Consider the following 8,470-nt stretch of genomic DNA (forward strand, 5'->3'; position numbering starts at 1 on the left):
TGTCTGTGATCCTGGCATGATAGTGGTCGCTCAATGGATGCAGTTCTTTTATTTATGTTAATTTATATTGGTAAATGCTTCCGTTCAAGCCCCATATGATATGTATACCAGGTTATGCGTCCGTTTCTGTGTAGGTCATGCCCAAACTTTTAGGGGCAAGTTTGGGGCGTGATAAGTGGTATCAGAGCACGAGTTGCTATCTCACACACGAGTCCATTGAGCCTTAGGGTGTCTAGAAAAGACTTAGGCATCATGCATGACATTTTGAATGAAAATGGAAAAATTGATAGCAACGTTAAATGTACTCTGTTAACGCTAACGATTATAACCCATGTCCATTATATATTCTTTGTGTATATTGTGAATGATTGTTATGTAGAACATGATAAGACATGCAGATGCGATTAAATCAACAGAATTACACTGCAGAAGCGTGGTAAGGGTTCGAGCTGATCGATAAGACAATCCATTTGTCAATGATTAAATAAAATGTAAGGTATCGGTTGTTATTTGTGGATTGGAAGTTACTTACCATCTGTTTAGGTGAAGTGATTAAACTCTAAGTATAGAATATTTCTAAGACTAAAGAAAATGATATAGTCCTCTTTGCCACAACAATGTTTAGATCTGTGATTTCGAGCAATTACTACACATGAGTATTTTGATAAAATGTGTTTGTGTGCTAACTGAAATTGTGCTGAGTACGATTGGCTGTAAGAAGAAGTTAGGCATATGATGACCCCTGTTAGAATTGTGTAATTTGTTTATGGAAACCTGCGATCTGAAATCTATAATATGAAATTTGAAGTTGAAATCTGAAAGCTAACTCTGTTATCCGTAATCTATTTTGTTATGTGTAAACTGTAATCCGTAATCAGGATTTCTTATAAAGAATGGTTGAACGACATGAAGGACCTTACCCACATTACGTGTCTGTTTACATGAGACTTGTAACAAGATAGACAGTTATGGACTACTTCGAGATCAAACTAAATGATTGATAAACGGATAAGTTACTGTAAGAATTAAAAATTCTGTTTCTGTATACTAATGACTTAAGATTGAGAAATCATTTCTGTGATATACTTCTGCGTAAATGTGCAAATGTTAGATATTGCAATTGTTCTGCACGACACTGTGAACTTTAGAAAAAAAAAAAAAAGAAGAAGAAGAAGAGTGGGCATGGGCATATTCTATATTGATGGTGAGTTAACGATATGTACTGGACATTTACCTCCTCCGGTGTACTTATATTGATTTGTATAATATGTGCGACGTGATTCCGAATTGATTTATTATTTTATTAAACTGATCTGGCTAAGTGTTCTAACTCTAATATTAAGTGGTCAAATTATTTCGTCGCTAAATTGTTGAATTTCAAGCCAATATGGAATCTGGATGGATGTGAATACTGTAAACTTAAGGAAATCTATGACCTTACGGTTATGACTGATTAATCAAGCATGATTTTGAATTTGATTTTTGACTTTGTTTTGAGTGGCTCCCTTTGCTCAAAATAATGGTTGTTATAGTTGTATTTAATGTTCGATTGAATTTATGACGGTATGACCAAGTGTCTACAATGGTATGTTTGCGTGAATTTATAACACTATAGGTTATTCACTTTGGTATAGTCATAACTACTTGATTTCTCCTTGTGTTACTGTATTTAGAAGTAATACTGTGAAGAATTAACGATATTGATTGGGATTCTTCTTCCCATCGTTCTGATCTTGTTACGAATTAGTATATATGGTTTTAAATCCATATAACGAAATGATTTTGTTGTGTTTTCGGAAATGGAAAAATACAAAGAACAATTGTGAAGCTAGAGACTACATGCCTACGCGACTTATTCATGTCTGTTGAAATGATGTACAGCTTGGGTTACCAGCTTATCACTAAGTGACTTCTATTATAGGAATTACCAAGTGCTGAGATTTGTATACAAACTATTAATGCCTGTTAACCATAAAGGTTTGAGCCGCATTTGATTTTACTAATAATTTACCCTGAACATGTAATTCCTTGATATGGGATTTGAGCTGTTCTTTGGAGTCTGTTAGAAATTTGATTTGAACTGATAATTTATAACAGGTAAGACAGAAGTCACGAAGTCATTGATTTAGAACATATGTGTTATTCTAGATTTAATTGTTGAAAGAAGCATATGCCTTTGAAACGTGAGTATGTAGTAAATGTCTCCTTAACCTTTGAGGAATTACGATAATGGGGGTTGTTGTGAACCTAAAGAATTTGAATTATGTTTAATAGCTTATGAGTTGCATGCAATCGAATACTCGAATGAATTCATTTCTGTGAGTAATAAATTGAAATGTACAAGATTCATGAATAATGAGATGATGTTTTGATGATATTGAGTATTTTTATTAATTGGGTTACCAATTAGCTAGTAAAGATGAATTACTTGTGACTCTTGGAGCAAACTCCATTGAAATTGACTATAAAGGATTGTGAATTGTTAAATAATTGAGAAATGTTGTGTACCCAAGACGAAACTGGACTTGTGGCAGGGTGAATCAAGTTTGGAGGACCAAACTTTTTAAGGTGGGGAGGATGTAATGACCCCAGAATCCGTATTAGAGATTACCTTTACGGCCTATTGGATTAATGCATTTTGATTTATTGATATGTGTTCAAATTGAGGAATTATTTGTTGAGCCACGACTGTAAAATTGAAATTACCGACCTTTACGGGTTCAGAAATCACAATTGAGGACTTGGATGTGTTAATGAAAATTTTTAGAACTATTTGGGAAACATAATTGGAAATCTAATTTGTCTGATTTGTTAATGTGCGTTTGGGTGGTTAACTTTGTACTGCAAATTGAAGGCCTTAGAGGCTTCAGAAATCAGAATAGGGGACATATTTATGATCATCATAATTTTTAGAGTCATCTGGAAAGTTTAATTGAAATTTAATTTTTCGCGATTCGTAAGGGCGTGTTTAGCCCTCCTTATTTGTGATAAAGCTTGTATAATTAAATATATAGGTGTGTATGAGTTATATAAGTGGTGAACTCATACTTTTGGAGTCAAAAAACAAAATATCTAAAGAGAGAGAGAGGAAACCGTGAAAGGGAGAGAGGGAAGAGTGTCAATTTTCTCAACATCCATGGAGGCTTTGAAGATGATGGAAGAGAATTGAAGGAAAGAAAGAAGATCACCCATGGGACTTGGAGGAATTGAAGAGAGCTAAGAGATAGACAAAGATTGAGTTAGGTATGAAAATCTATCTTGAAATCTTGTGTTTAAAGTATCAATTTGGTAAAATCATAGAGATCTTGGAAGATTTAAACCCATTTGGGGTTAAGGTTTATCTATGTATTTACTTGAGCTAATTTGAGGAATTAGAAATTGAGTTCTTTAATTTTGTTTATGAGTGGAGCTCAAGCTCATGGATATCATGAAATAAACTTTAGATTATGCAAGAATCATGTGAATTTGTGGGTTGTGGGTTGTGTTTTTAAGAACCTTGAAGATCATGAAAGATTAAGCATTAATCTTGAACTTTGAGACAAAGATTGAATTGTTTGAAATGAAATTACACTTGGTTGATGTTAGTTTATCATGTTATAGGGCAATTCTACATGTTTTTGAGTCATTTATGTTAAGAACCAAGCTTAAAAATGGAAAAACCAAGTGTTGGAGCAAAAAGAGCCATTTTCGGACTACACACTGCCCAGAGCCGCACGTGCGGCCCTGTTTCCCGCACGTGCGGGAGACAGCTTTGTCCAGCCATCTTTGAATAAGCATATCTTTTGCCTCGGGGCTCCGTTTTGAGTGATTCTTGAGCCTAAAATCAAGCCCCGGAAGTCTAGTTTCCAATGGAAGTGGTCTCACTCCAAAATTCTAAATACAAAAATAGTTATGCCTAAATTAGTGACGATTGTTCACTTTCTGTCAACTAATTTTATACCATTTCTTCACCTAAACCATTTTCCATTGATTTCTCCTGTTTCTGTGACATGGAGTATAACTTATTAAGAAATAATGAGGTTGGTACCACCATGGCTAATTGATTGAATGATCAAAGAGAATAAGTAAATGAGCGAGTATAATCTCATATTATGTGTTGTGCACTGTACTTGTAGGTCGAGACGAGGATATCGTCCTATTACCACCGGGAACCAATCACTGTGAGTAGTAGTTCTGCAATCGTACGTTTACTTACCGTAAATAATTCTTATTGTTAACGTACTGTTCTTTGTAAGCATTTATGTTGTTTAGGGATCGGTGAGAACATTGAAAGATTATGTGCACTTCAGTATGACGCTGAAACTACTCTACATTCTGGTTATGGTTAATGGTTATCCTTAATGTATAATAACCTGTAAATTACCTATAACTCCGCACAAGAATTATTAATATTATGCAACTGGTTGGCAAGAAGGGATTATGAATATAAACCCCGCTTAATGGGAACATGATATTTTGAACGTCCTATCCTGGACTCCTACAGCCTTATTTAGTTCGATACATGTTTTATGACATAGACATCTGCCTAAAATGGATTAACGAAATGAAAATCGAACAGAACCATGGGTTTCCTTATACGTCAAAGAATTGAATATCAATAACATTGTTATATGACTCACGTTATGGTGCGAATTGTTCTATCCCCATGAATAGTACTGTAACGACACATATGTTTCTGTAAATAATTATTATTAATACTTTGTTATATGTAAGATGACTATGGCTACATGTAATGAATCATAAAGGGAAATTTGTGTGCACCATTGTGAACGGTATTTGTATGAACCTGGCATTATTATGTTATGTTTATTCACTTCGTTTATGCTATGACATAATATGAATTGTTCAGTCTTCAAGAACTATTGATTCCTAGTACGAAACTAAGTGCTGCAATGCGAACCACCTCTTGAGTCCATACATACAAGAACTGGGCTTAAAGCCAATTTGGTCCCTTTATGGGTCACCCGGTTATGTGAAATTATGAAAGATATAATTTGTGAAGATATGAAAGGAATAACTTGTGAACTTATGAAAGATATAATTTGTGATGATATGAAAGGAATAACTTGTGAACTTATGAAAGATATAATTTGTGAAGATATGAAAGGAATAACTTGTGAACTTATGAAAGATATAATTTGTGAAGATATGAAAGGTATAATTTGTGAACTTATGAGGCCGAGGGCCACTTTGTGAATTTGTGAACTTATGAGGCCGAGGGCCACTTTGTGAATTTGTGAACTAATGAGGCCGAGGGCCAACTTGTGAATTCTGAAATTATGAGGCCGAGGGCCAACTTGTGAAGTATGAATCTGTAACTTGTGAAACTATGAATCTTAAAGGCCGAGGGCCAATTTGTGAAGTTATGCATCTAAGTTAAGCCAAGGGCTAATTTGTGAATGTGTGAACCCATCAGGCCAAGGGCCAACCTATGAAGTTATGAACCGACAAGACTGTTCTGAAATGTGTACAGAATCAGACTAACCACAGGATTTTTGCATTTACTTATCTAATTAGAGAAATGTGTACATTGTAAATAAATTAAGTTAATCTTTAAATTGTTTATGTACTACTGTTCACTGAGCTTGACTCACTTTGTCTTATGTCTGTTTCTATAGGCACTCCACCTGGAGGTCAGTTTTAACCCATGGCATCCGTGCCTCTTTTGTCAACCTCAGAGTATCCAGGCACTTAAGTGAAGGCAGCCCTTTCTGCTAAACTTTTGATTTTACACTCTGATTGTTTGCTTAAGGTTGATGTATATATAATTCCTTTGCCTGTCCATGTTGTTTTACTCCCAATTCTAAGGGCTGGGTCTGTATATATATATATGTACATAACTAACTCTCTGGTGCACGTCACTGTATGTTTATTTGCCTTATGTTCTGTCTGTGATCCTGGCATGATAGTGGTCGCTCAATGGATGCAGTTCTTTTATTTATGTTAATTTATATTGGTAAATGCTTCCGTTCAAGCCCCATATGATATGTATACCAGGTTATGCGTCCGTTTCTGTGTAGGTCATGCCCAAACTTTTAGGGGCAAGTTTGGGGCGTGATAAGTGGTATCAGAGCACGAGTTGCTATCTCACACACGAGTCCATTGAGCCTTAGGGTGTCTAGAAAAGACTTAGGCATCATGCATGACATTTTGAATGAAAATGGAAAAATTGATAGCAACGTTAAATGTACTCTGTTAACGCTAACGATTATAACCCATGTCCATTATATATTCTTTGTGTATATTGTGAATGATTGTTATGTAGAACATGATAAGACATGCAGATGCGATTAAATCAACAGAATTACACTGCAGAAGCGTGGTAAGGGTTCGAGCTGATCGATAAGACAATCCATTTGTCAATGATTAAATAAAATGTAAGGTATCGGTTGTTATTTGTGGATTGGAAGTTACTTACCATCTGTTTAGGTGAAGTGATTAAACTCTAAGTATAGAATATTTCTAAGACTAAAGAAAATGATATAGTCCTCTTTGCCACAACAATGTTTAGATCTGTGATTTCGAGCAATTACTACACATGAGTATTTTGATAAAATGTGTTTGTGTGCTAACTGAAATTGTGCTGAGTACGATTGGCTGTAAGAAGAAGTTAGGCATATGATGACCCCTGTTAGAATTGTGTAATTTGTTTATGGAAACCTGCGATCTGAAATCTATAATATGAAATTTGAAGTTGAAATCTGAAAGCTAACTCTGTTATCCGTAATCTATTTTGTTATGTGTAAACTGTAATCCGTAATCAGGATTTCTTATAAAGAATGGTTGAACGACATGAAGGACCTTACCCACATTACGTGTCTGTTTACATGAGACTTGTAACAAGATAGACAGTTATGGACTACTTCGAGATCAAACTAAATGATTGATAAACGGATAAGTTACTGTAAGAATTAAAAATTCTGTTTCTGTATACTAATGACTTAAGATTGAGAAATCATTTCTGTGATATACTTCTGCGTAAATGTGCAAATGTTAGATATTGCAATTGTTCTGCACGACACTGTGAACTTTAGAAAAAAAAAAAAAAGAAGAAGAAGAAGAGTGGGCATGGGCATATTCTATATTGATGGTGAGTTAACGATATGTACTGGACATTTACCTCCTCCGGTGTACTTATATTGATTTGTATAATATGTGCGACGTGATTCCGAATTGATTTATTATTTTATTAAACTGATCTGGCTAAGTGTTCTAACTCTAATATTAAGTGGTCAAATTATTTCGTCGCTAAATTGTTGAATTTCAAGCCAATATGGAATCTGGATGGATGTGAATACTGTAAACTTAAGGAAATCTATGACCTTACGGTTATGACTGATTAATCAAGCATGATTTTGAATTTGATTTTTGACTTTGTTTTGAGTGGCTCCTTTTGCTCAAAATAATGGTTGTTATAGTTGTATTTAATGTTCGATTGAATTTATGACGGTATGACCAAGTGTCTACAATGGTATGTTTGCGTGAATTTATAACACTATAGGTTATTCACTTTGGTATAGTCATAACTACTTGATTTCTCCTTGTGTTACTGTATTTAGAAGTAATACTGTGAAGAATTAACGATATTGATTGGGATTCTTCTTCCCATCGTTCTGATCTTGTTACGAATTAGTATATATGGTTTTAAATCCATATAACGAAATGATTTTGTTGTGTTTTCGGAAATGGAAAAATACAAAGAACAATTGTGAAGCTAGAGACTACATGCCTACGCGACTTATTCATGTCTGTTGAAATGATGTACAGCTTGGGTTACCAGCTTATCACTAAGTGACTTCTATTATAGGAATTACCAAGTGCTGAGATTTGTATACAAACTATTAATGCCTGTTAACCATAAAGGTTTGAGCCGCATTTGATTTTACTAATAATTTACCCTGAACATGTAATTCCTTGATATGGGATTTGAGCTGTTCTTTGGAGTCTGTTAGAAATTTGATTTGAACTGATAATTTATAACAGGTAAGACAGAAGTCACGAAGTCATTGATTTAGAACATATGTGTTATTCTAGATTTAATTGTTGAAAGAAGCATATGCCTTTGAAACGTGAGTATGTAGTAAATGTCTCCTTAACCTTTGAGGAATTACGATAATGGGGGTTGTTGTGAACCTAAAGAATTTGAATTATGTTTAATAGCTTATGAGTTGCATGCAATCGAATACTCGAATGAATTCATTTCTGTGAGTAATAAATTGAAATGTACAAGATTCATGAATAATGAGATGATGTTTTGATGATATTGAGTATTTTTATTAATTGGGTTACCAATTAGCTAGTAAAGATGAATTACTTGTGACTCTTGGAGCAAACTCCATTGAAATTGACTATAAAGGATTGTGAATTGTTAAATAATTGAGAAATGTTGTGTACCCAAGACGAAACTGGACTTGTGGCAGGGTGAATCAAGTTTGGAGGACCAAACTTTTTAAGGTGGGGAGGATGTAAT

General features: G+C 34.4%; 1 long non-coding RNA gene across 1 annotated transcript; it reads left to right on the top strand.

The window, feature by feature from the left end:
* Window positions 1-2,584: 2,584 nt before the first annotated feature.
* On the top strand, window positions 2,585-5,886 carry LOC145802032 (uncharacterized). The gene is made up of 3 exons (XR_014344239.1): window positions 2,585-3,243; window positions 4,116-4,160; window positions 5,619-5,886. It is a non-coding gene; the product is annotated as an uncharacterized LOC145802032 (long non-coding RNA).
* Window positions 5,887-8,470: the final 2,584 nt, after the last annotated feature.

This window comes from Camellia sinensis, chromosome 11 (assembly GCF_055761805.1).
Source record: "Camellia sinensis isolate YWXY chromosome 11, ASM5576180v1, whole genome shotgun sequence".
Lineage (NCBI taxonomy): Eukaryota > Viridiplantae > Streptophyta > Magnoliopsida > Ericales > Theaceae > Camellia > Camellia sinensis.